Source organism: Triticum urartu, chromosome 7A (genome assembly GCF_056163025.1).
Source record: "Triticum urartu cultivar PI428250 chromosome 7A, HENAU_Tu73, whole genome shotgun sequence".
Classification (NCBI taxonomy): Eukaryota; Viridiplantae; Streptophyta; class Magnoliopsida; order Poales; family Poaceae; genus Triticum; species Triticum urartu.
In genome coordinates, this window is record NC_141879.1 from 134,923,073 (window position 1) to 134,934,747 (window position 11,675).

The 11,675-nt window shown below is 46.4% G+C and overlaps 1 long non-coding RNA gene across 1 annotated transcript; it reads left to right on the forward strand.

Moving 5' to 3' along the window:
* The first annotated feature begins 8,395 nt into the window (after window positions 1–8,395).
* On the forward strand, window positions 8,396–10,965 carry LOC125508653 (uncharacterized). The gene is made up of 4 exons (XR_007283691.2): window positions 8,396–9,141; window positions 9,282–9,461; window positions 9,901–10,070; window positions 10,613–10,965. It is a non-coding gene; the product is annotated as an uncharacterized LOC125508653 (long non-coding RNA).
* The last annotated feature ends 710 nt before the right edge of the window (window positions 10,966–11,675 follow it).

The following is an 11,675-nucleotide window of genomic DNA, read 5'->3' on the forward strand; positions in this document are numbered from 1 at the left end:
TGTTGTCTTTCGTGAGGAAATCTTCCGGATATGTTTTTTTTTTCAAAGGCCCCTGCGGGAAATATTCACTCATCAATCATCATCATGAACAAACTTATCCCCGCTATGCTGGATGATTCTGTGTCGTACATACTGTATCAACAGCATACCATTGATAACTCGGCCAGCTCGTCCTGATAACTGGAGGATAATCCCCAGCTCGTGGCTGAACATTTCAAGGATCATGATCTGGATCGGCTTTAACTCCTTTCAAGACATCTTCTGTGTCTCATCTGTCTTAAACAAAGTCAAAACTTGAGTATGGATCCCATGTGCCTCGATGCGGCGGCAGATGCATCCGGGAGTTGCATTGCATGCCATGTGTTCCAACAGACTGACCGCCGCTGCCAGCAGGCCTCTGCCTTACCCGCTACTACTACCCAGGCGACAACGACCAGCAACGACATACAGCAACTAGCCGGAGGCGACACCGTGCATGCATGGCTAATTAAGCCTCTGCGGTTTCCACGGGACGTGGGGCGCGGCAGCCGGAACCATGCCGGGCCGTCGCCGGTTTCCACCGATCCCTGAAAGCGACGGGGCTGCCGGGGAGCGGGGGGCAGAGGGCAGCCGACGCGCGCCGCACGTCTCGATGAACTGGGCGGATCAGCTGGCTGCTGGCTCAATTATTCGCGCGAACGGACAGATGATCCTGGGTAATGGGTAGTGCGATGTCGATCCGGGTCGCCGGCCGGATGTTGCGGATGCGTCGTGCGAGATCTTTCGCACAGTGACATGCGTGCATGCCGAAATTCAGACACAAGGACGTGCCAAACTTTTGTAGCACTGGTGCTCACGTCGGTGGCACAGTGAAACGAAGCGTTCAGCTGGTATCCCTAATGACCACCGTCGATGTGTTGCTACTCTACTCATCTGCCCGGTTAACCGTGGCAGCTGGACAACAAAACACGCGTCTCGACATTTTCTCCAGGGGTAAGTTACCATGAAGTCAAGACTGAGCGACATTCAGTCCGAGCGACTTCCACTGTAGACCACGACAACAAGGCTGCAGTCGAAGAACGTTGTGATGCCGAACAAGCAAGAAGAGGGGTACATGATCAATGCATCTCACGAAGCATTCGTTCCTGGATGTCTCCTACTCCCATACTCTCAAGGTAGCATTGATTTCTAACTTTTTTTCTTTGCGTGGGCACATTGCTCTCTTCTTGCATTGTCTCTTGCTAACCGTACGTGCTGGAGAGAAAGCTAGCGAACTCTTTGACAGAGAATTACACACTCGACTGGTCATCCTTATGTACACACATGAAGTGTTAATAATGTATCTTGTGGTTGCTAGGATTTTATTCCATGAGATCTTTTTGAACAGAAGGTCTTCATTTATAACCATACGCACTGCTATACAACAAGGCCATGTGCCATCTTTAGATTTTATTTTTGCCCCATATTGCAAATGTGCCGACTCATTCAACTCTGTCTCTGTCTCTCCACGTCTCTAAATATGTACCATGTAATGTGTCATATAAAGTAGAATGAAAGGGCAATTATGTGGTCATATATCATTATGGCACCAACATCATAATATGTTATATATGGGTTGCCTAAATCATTTGTGGCACGGTGGCATGCACAATACTCAGGCATGATATGTTTCGCATAATGAAACTAAGCATTCAACTGGCATTCCTATAAACTACAGCTAATGTACGTAGGAACTTTAAAAGACGTCTTTGCTATTATTGAGTTGCTTGTTATTTTAGAGATTTGGTCTATTCTTGACGAGGTGGAGGCAATGACGAAATGGAGCAGTGGGGATGAGGAAGGCTAAGAGGAACAACAGGGAAGGGCGAGGTCGGCGATCACACACATAGAGGCACGAGGTTAGAAGGGTGGGGGTGGCCAGAGGAATGGCTAAGCCACCACTATTGGTAGCAACCATATTCAGGTCAAAGGGAAAACAATGAGGCAGTGCGTTCACATGGAGAGCCGATGGTTGGATGGTTGGATGGGGTAGCAAGTGGATCGACATGACATAAGGACGAACAATGGTGTATATGCCAAACTTTGCACCGGTAGCACAGCAACAGGCAGCATATGTGCACATGCTAAATTTCTCAAAATTAAACTTAGTGTTCAAGTGGCATTCCTATTAAGTCTCCGCGATTTCCACGGGACATGGGACATGGGCTAGCACCATGCTGGTCTTGATTCGATCGACGTATCACGTGTGCGGCAGTAATCGGGACTGTTCATCAAGAGGCAACCAATCAGCCGCTAAGGCCTCCTTTGGTTCATAGGATAGGAATTTTATAGGAATAGGAAAATCATAGGAAGTGAGATGACATACATCTTAATTCATATAGAGAAAGAGATGCCATTTGATGCATAGGATAGGAATTTTTCCATTGAGTCTAGGCTAATGTTTTTTTTCCTCCAAAATGTGAAGGATTGATTCCTATCTTACATGGGAATATGAATCCATTCCTACAAACCAAAGGGCTTGAAAGGAATTTTTTCTTTGCAAATCCTACCCTATGGAATTCCTACAAACCAAAGGAGGCCTAAGTCAACTCACGTCTTGCACGGGGGCTTGATGCAACACATCGATTGATCGGGCCAGCAAACTACGTACGCGAATGAGTTTCGTATCGATTGGGTTCAGTAAGTAGCGAAGGGACCGCTCGGGTTCAGTAACCAGCGTGTAGAGATATACCTCGGGTCCAGTTATAGTGCGAGAGATCACTCGGGGTTCAGTAAGTAGTGCGAGGGAATAATCACTCGGATTCAATACGCACTGAGCTCGATCGCTCGGGTTCAGTACTACGAGGATCGATCCCTCGAGTTTAGTGTAGTGCTAGGATCGATCACTTGTGTTTAGTAAGACGAGGGCAATCCAATGGGCTCAGTAAGCGACAAGCTCTCTCGGGTTCAGTTAGCGAAGGGCTCGCACACACGCGCATACGAGAGAGAAACGCGCAAATCACAAACATACCCTCCGGATCCGACCACCAACCGTATACTAGAAATTCGTGAAAAATTCTCACCCTCACTTCTACCACGATTGTTTATGTCATGGACGATCCAAAGAATGTCATGCATGTGCGACTCCGGCTCGCCCAGGAAGAAACGCCCATTTTCTATCATATTTTTTTCATAGAAGTAGGAACCCACCACATCTATGATGATACGTGTTTTTACCACAAATATCATCATGAAAGTGTCATTTCCTTGATAGAAAATGTTTTTGTTCAGGCCATAATATCACTTTTGTGTCTTTTTTCTTTGCTATGATGTCTTCCCCATGCCCGTCAGCAAGCTTAGCGGACGGCCGTGAGACCCGTAAAATGAAGCTTCAAGGAGAGGGGAAGAGCAACCCCTGCCTCCATGAAGCGGGCAAGCTAATCGGCCAACGATGAGCCCACCAAGTTTTCTTCAACGGGAGGGGAAGTGTAGTGGCCTCCGCTTCCGTGAAGCGGGCAAGCTCGCCGGCTGTGCGACCTAGCAAGAGAATGTTGGTGGACTTCCCAAGCAGCGACGACCTCTCATGTTCTACTCTTTCTCGCTATCAGCAGCGGCCGTGGACGTGTTGGCCTCATCGTTGTGGCAGTGGGGTGCAGCCGATGCAGAGCTAGCGACGTCGTCGGTGCCGACAAATTCATCCACTGCCGCGTTGATCTCTGTGAACATAGCTTGTTTCTCCGCCCGTAGGACACCGAGCCGCCATCGCTCGCGTCAGACTTCATGGGTGGCACAGCAGGACAACGCCATCTGCTCGTCCACGTCCACCATGATCTCCGTGCTGGCGAATTGCTCCTCTGCGAGTTGGTGCACGTCGAGGAGGCTAAGGTTGTACCTCTGGTCGGCATGCGCCCATCGGAACACGACCTCCCGCTCTTCCGACACCATGTCGGTGTAGTGCACCCGCGCCTCACCCAAGGTGATGTCGGCATGGAACGGCATGGGCGGTGTCACCAGCTCATCGGTGGCCGCCTCTTCCATTGGCTCATCCGCAGCGCTAGCCTCCGGAGAGTTCATCGACAAGCCAACTTGTATTCGGCTGGCTCAGCAGGGCTGCTAGCCGACATCAATGCCGGAGAGCTCCTTCTTCGGTTCATTTGACAGGCTCTACCACAAGGCATTGGAGCTCGAGGCCACGACGGGTGTGTTGCAGAGATGAGATTGGGAAGCGAAGGTGGGATGCATATGTTGCCGACCCTGACCATGTTTAAATAGCAAGCGGATGCCAGGCCAAGCGGTGAGGTGTTTAATGTCGTTTGGTAGATGGACGGACGGATGGCATCCCATGGAGGCGCTAGAGTAAGTTCCTCAGCAGCCGCGCATGCTTAATGAAGGGAGCTGGGTGGATAGGTGCCGTTTAAATGCGGACAGAAGCCGCGTGCACCGGGACATTGCGCAGACGATGCTCTCGACCGGCGCGCCGCTTAATTGCCAACTCCCGTGAGAGGTTGCTGCTCTGGCCAAGGATGAATGTGGCGCTGACCACTTTGGGCGGGAATGAGAGAAAGCGCGGGACATGGTTTTGGGTGGATCAGAGTGTTGGACGCGCCCGTGGCAGCAGTCTAGACGCTCGCAAAGCCCCCTCCTTTGGATTGCTTCCGGTTTGCAAGGAAAACAGACGCCCGGACAGGTACGAGGACGGATACAAGACACATTAAATAGTAACATACATTCGGACATACTTGTCTGGACGGACGCGGGGCTCCTTATCTGTCTGGTTACCCATGTTTTACCCACGTGACTGACAAACAAAAGAAACACACATCTCAACATTTTCTCCACGAGAAACTTGCTATGACGTCAAGACATGAGTTACATTTAGTGCATGTTATCTCAAGTGCGGACAACTAACATCCTTGGGGCTGCAGTCTAAGAACTTTGTGATGCTGAACAAGGGCAAGGACATGCACATTGTCGATGCATCTGACGAAGCATTCATTCTTGGATGTCACCTACTCCCAAATTCTCGAGGTAGCATTGATCTGTAATTTTTTTTCTTTTCTTATCGGGGGTGCATTGCTATCTTATTGCATTGTATTTTGCTAATGGCAGGGGCTCGAGAGAAAGATGATGAACTCGTTGATAGAGAAAACATACACATGCGACTGCTCATCCCCATTTCTTAGACATTGCAATCATAGTCCTCATTTCTTGAACCTCATATCCGTGCAAGGTGAGCTCATGTGAATAATTGCTACGCGCGTTCTAAATCAAATTCCTCTCTGTGTTGCGAGGAGATGCTAAGCACACTTTGACGTATTGCATGACACCTACTTTACGACCATAATGAGAGAGAGAGAGAGAGAGAGAGAGAGAGAGAGAGAGAGAGCTAGCCACAAAAAGAGGCAAATACCTCGAACTAGTCTTTTTATTTGCTAGTAAAAGGATTTTAAATAAATTTTCGGAAGTCTCTGAACCAATTTGTTGTTCACTAAAACATACTTAAGGAGAAAGTATTATGATTTGATTATTCTTCAATCAAACTATATATCCAACTAATAAAGTACGTGTTGGTGAGATCGAGCTTGGGGCAAGCTTCTGGTTTGATTGATGAAATCATTGTGAGGTGTGCCCAAAGTTATTGCATGTGGCCTCTTTGCCCTTGTTAGGAGAAAAATGTACATCAAGGAGGTTGTTAATCGTTGGATGCATGGTCATGAGATAATTAATTCCGTTGGTTAGAGGAGTGGATGTACAACATAGCCACTTAAGAATGTGAGAGTTTTTATTATTTCAAAAACAAAGCGATGTGAGGGCCTCCTGTACCGCAATCATTTCAAAAGAAAAGTTGTTGAGGTGCTTGTTGTTGTCTTCCTCTTCCTTTGGGAGAATATGTAGAGTGTTTAGCTTTGTAATGAGCCTGACAGGAAGTTAACGACGGACGGTGCTTCTATACAATAACTTTGGCCTATGATTTTCAATTCATGGCCAGAACTCGAGAGCCTCTGTTGAACACACTGTGGGAGATTATGGCCAAGCCCAAAGTCAAATATTATCTTCGGCTGCATTGTAGAGGATGTTTCCATAACTGTACCTGCTTTCTTTGCGAGCTTGTTCCCCAATCATCTGCCTACCTTCTCCTTGCTTGCCCATTCATGTTTGGAGATGTACATGGTCTTTGATGACCAAACTGTGGGCTTTGCTGTTTAGTCCAATTCAGTTAGATCCTGGCGGAGTATAATGTGGAATAATCGCTCTCATGCTTCAAGCAAACATGCAACCCATCCTTTACTATAGTGCTTGGAACTTGTGGAAAGAGGGAACTGAAGAACCTCTAAAAAACATTCCTGGTGATCTTGGCGGCTATGATTAGAGATGAGCTAGATTCGTTTTGGAAGCCTATAAGTCCTAGTCCGGGTTGTATCTTGACTTCCTCCATACTTTCTTGAGCTATTCTTTCTATTTGGCTTCAATGGAAATGTAAAACTTTTCCAACTTAATAGAAAAAGTAGAGCTCCTGCTACATTTTGACCTTTTTGTTTGTTTGTTTGGCTTTTTCATATATAGCCATCCACCGTCCGACCATTATAATAGGATGGATCATGTGACCATGGCCATAGGCAGGCGTGGTCGAAGGCACGCCATATGTGAGGTTGCATTCGGTGGAGATTCGACAAATGACATGCTCGCAACCGCGGAAAGCATGTTTAAATATGTGTTGTTACGTAGTATTTCTCCTGGTTATCCGCAAGGCAAGTTTAAGTCACACAAACTTAAAGGCCCACATCTCAAAATTTTGTCCGGAAGAAATTGACCATGGCATTTGAAAAACAGAAAAGTATATTTCTCGTCCCTCAACTTTTAATGAAGTCTAGATTTGGTTCCTCAACTTGAAACCGGACAACTTGCACCCTCAATTCTTGAAACCGGACAAGTATCATCCTTCAATCACACCAAAGCTGTTTTTATGCTGACTTGGCGCGGTTTTTACTGGTTCTAGTCCATGTGGCAATCTATTTCTTCCCTTTGATTTATCTCTCATGTGGGCATCTTATCAAGCACTTGGCGTGCAAGATCTGGAGCATGGGACAATGCCTCAGTGGTGTAGGCTCGAGCGACCTAGGGGCATCAACAGCGCCGTCGTTGGCAGCGACAAAAGCAAACGGTGAGCACGAGTACGGCGAGAAGGACCTCATGCTCGGAGGCCTGTGTGTCCGGTGGCCTAGCGCACAACCTGGACCTGTACACACACGCATGCAGCTATGTATCATGCCCACGGCGTGCACATGCACGAGAAAAATAAACATGCAGCACGAGGAAAATAAACATGCAGCTAAACTGGCTAAGAAACGAACACTTCCTCCTGTTGCACATCATCCGTATCTTCCAGTGCAGGCGCATCTGAAGCCGGCCACGAGCGCTGCAAGCTTCGGCATCCCCGACGCGCAGATCCACCGCGGGATGACATGGCTAAACACTGCACTATCCCGAGGTTGCTGCAGCGAGCACTCTGTCAGTGAGGATAGCAGCAGCTGAGACGACGTCCAGCTGCGCCTAGCTGCTCCCCCGGCGACCTGTCCACTTCGCAGGACTTGAACGCAAAGGGCAAGTCGTGCACTGAGCCGAGCAAGGGCGGCGAATCAGATGCGGGCACCAGCATGCCCGACACACGCCACATGAGTTTCTGCCGGTGGTAGACTGGTGGTGATGAACGTCGTGGCCCGGTGCGGGTCGTTGGCAGCGCCAGACATTGCACGCCAAATGTCTGTCAAAATATCCATACCAGAGTAGACGGAAGGAAAGATAAAACCTTGCCACGTGGGCGTGATGACTTGTCAAAACTGGAGTGAGGGACGAAACTTGTCCAGTTTTAAGAATTGAGAGTGCAAATTGTCCGGTTTTGAAGTTAAGGGACCAAGTCTAGACTTCGCTAAGAATTGAGGGACGAAAAGTATACTTTTCTTTTTAAAAAACATAGGGACATTTTTTAGCTGGAGATTGAGATATAGGGGTGTGGGTACTTGGTATTTCAGTAAATTTTAAATATACTAAATCTGGCTAGGTTTCTTTTACCTGGTTTTTTTTGACTTTTTTCAATCGGTGAAAACTTGACCAATGAGGTGCTGCCACCTTATTTACTGGGGGACCTGGGAGGGTACAGTTGGGGATGGATCCAGCGATTATAGTTGATCTTCTGCATGCATATGACCACGTCAAGTTTGCTGTTTCCTGTCAGTTTGCATGCATATCCATGTAATAGGCGGTTGCAGTTATTTTTATTAAAGTGGCTGTAGATATTTTTGGTATGTGGACAGGTTGCATGCAGAGTTTCGGGTCGGCTGCGAGATCTGCGTACGTGTCGATGATTTTCAGGTTTAGCCTACGTCGGTTCAATTTGATCCTCCTCGATCCTTTCCGTACTCTCCTCCGAAAAATTTCACCGCTGTACGATCCTATAAGAAGGCTCCATGGCCGTCGGCTTCCTCCCCACCTCCGCTGCTTTCTCCCTCTGCATCCCAAATTTCCACATCGCTGCCATGGCCAACATCCTCCTCGAGGATGGTGACGCCACCACGCGCAGCTCGTGAAGCCCGTCCACATACTCACAGGTGTGCTGCCCCGCCGCCGGCCGCGGCTGCTGCCGCCGCGCTGCTGGAGCGCGTCAAGAAAATCGGCTTCGGGCCGCCATGCTGGCCTGCGGGTGGCGCTGCAGTGGGACGACCTGCCCATCTCGGAGCGCATGCGCCTCAAGGCCCGGCCCCTCCTCTACCTTCCGTCCCCTGCATCTCCTCCATCCCTAATCGTCCACCGGGGGCAGGATCCACAACCTAAGCGAGGTTCTTTGGCCGGTGCTATGGAGCCATTTCCCTAATCGATCAGGTGCTCCCTGCATTCTCTCTCAGCTGTACCGTGTTTTCAAGGCCACACTGCAGCAGGACTAGCTAGGAGCACCGGTGAGCAACTTGTCGACGAGGTGTGTGGCAGCTTTGACGGCAGCAGCGGCGCAGCATGTCGTGGTGTTGTTTGCTCACAGCAGCCACCCAGTTTTGCGCTTCTCCGCTGGACGCTGTAGGGGTGCCGTGCCATATGGAAGACGGGAAGACGCTCACATGCCGGTTTGCTGGGTTTGCCGGGAAGCTCAGCCCGACGAGTTTGGGTTCTTCAACCTTCTCCATGGATTCAATGGTTGGCTTGTAACTTTGAATCAATTTTGATTTCTCTCAATCTCTATATCTCAGTTTCACGTAGTCGTTCCACCAAGTTGTAGCCGTTTCTTCATGTTCTTATTAGCATTGCAATTGGTATTTGAGTAATTTTTCTTGCAGGCATGATTTTGTGTAAACGAAAATCTTGCAAGGAAGAGGTTACGAACCTGAATGGTATGGAGGACGTACTACATGTGTACATCAAGGGAAAAAAGAGGAGAAACGTGTATTTGAATCCAAGAGCCTTGACACCCACTAATTACTTTGTAGAGTCCTCAAGATCTATATAACTGCCTACAGGTTCGTGTTCCACTACAATATGTGCATGCTTTTATATAAGAAGTACATAAATTGGTTTATTCTCTAACATACTATGGTGGGTCGTGTTTATTCTTCATCTTCCCATTATACTTTCCAATGAAAGGAGTTCGTATTTGATTTCACATGAGGTTACAAATGCAAGTCCACAAACATAGGAAACTATATGGTTCTAATTCCAGGAACACTACAAATTTTCCATAAGACATGGATGTGGATTTCTTCAGTTGTTTCACATACAGATTTCCCCTTTTGATTTTTGTAGAACATACTGCCACAATGATTTGATGATTTTGGCAACTTCGTTTTGATTTTCTTCTGCAAGAAATACTCGAGGAGTGGGAATGTAGCAGTTGAATGCCTCTATTTATATTTGAATGCAAGCAACTGCTTATTTTTGTATCTATTTGATTGCAAGCAGGTACTTATTTTCCTATCTAAGTAGGACCTCCATCATTATAGCCGCCTCCACCTGCACTTCTCCACTTCTTTGCTGTTGCCGAGCACTAGCATTTTCGGCCATCAATTTTGCTCACTGCCGCTCACGGTCCATATGCTGCAGCTTCGAGCATCTTCTTGCAGCAAAAGACAGTAAGTATCCATCCATCTTGACTAATTCCCACGTTAGATCTCTCTCGGACAAAATCGCCCCACTCTACTTGCCATGTTCCTTTTTAAGAAATTAGGATCTACAATTATATAATTGATGTGCAAGGAAAAGACATATGAGTATACATGTTCTATCCCAGTGCGAGGTAGTGAATAACTCTTGTATCTTTACTAATTTCTACATTACATCTCCTTGAGAAGACACGGACTGTCCTGCTTTTGTTTTTTGTTTTCAAACGCGAGAAACTAGATTCAGTTAATTCATTGGACTGATGTGGAGGCCAATAACATGTGAGTATCTGCACCTTTTGCTTTCAGGTAAGGATATGTGGAAAGAAACTGATTTGTAAACCTACCATTGTGTTCACTAGATATACTGCATGTTCATGTGTACAGAATGTTGGTCACTCGATTTATCTATCCATGCAATTTCACTTCATGACTCATCCATAATCACCCTTGCAGCTCCTGCACTTATCTACAACTTATTATGAATATTTCTTACCGTGCTAATCATCTTGCAGGCAAAGGAAATGATGTTGGCTCTGCTGGATGGAACAAATTTGAACTTATGTTCTGCTGAGCATTCTACTTCTACGTACATCAAAGTTATCCACAATTGACTCGTGATTTCTCATCATAGCTGTGTCCTTCACTGCTCCTTTGTTTTGCTTGAAGTGTTAGATTTTTGTCATGGGTGAATAAAGAGATTAGAAAATAGAGGCTCACGCCTCAAGATGTTTGATGTTAGGACTAAACAGAAAGGAGAGGACCATTTTTTTGTTTGGCAAGTTTGCTAGCATCAAACTGTATCAAGTTCAGTGACTCATGTGCATATGGTAAGTGTGTTTAATAGAATGATTCGTGCAAAATCTTATCCAAGCTAATGCGTGAATTAGAACGAAATTCATGAGAGATGAGTAGAATCAGAATTCAGAACTGATACCCAAGCTGGGAGCCGTTTTCCGTTTCTTATTTTTGTACGATAACTGTATTCTCTAATCAATTGATTGAAGCTGGGAGCCATTTTCTGGTTTCTTATTTTTGTATGATAACTGTATTCTCTAATCAATTGATTGAAGCAGGACATGTTGTCTATTTTAACTCAACACACTGCTCTCTTTGAATTGATTGAAGGAGTTTCTACAGTGCACCATATCAAAATTGAAGATATCATACTGTTGTTGCAATGCTTTAATATATATAGTTTTCCCTGGTCGGCTTTTAGTGGAGTTGGGTGTGTTGGGGCGCACTATAATACAGTACTAGATATGTGGAAGGATGGAGTTCACTTAGAATCTTAGTCAGATGATAACTTCTTTTCCTCGATGTATATCCTAACAGGTTCCTTTCAAAATTACTTTTGTGAAGTAGCCTCATTAGTTATACACCATCCTGGCGTTGCTCCTTGGTCCGATAGTTACGTGCTTGCTTAACTGACGAATGTTCTTCTACACTAGGAATATGATGTTGGTTGTTCAGAGACATGAAAAATATTCGGGGTTGTGCTCTTGGGTCTTCCTTATATTTAAGTTCTTGGGTCTTCCTTATATTTAAAGAGCGTGCATATAAAATAGATATAGTGTC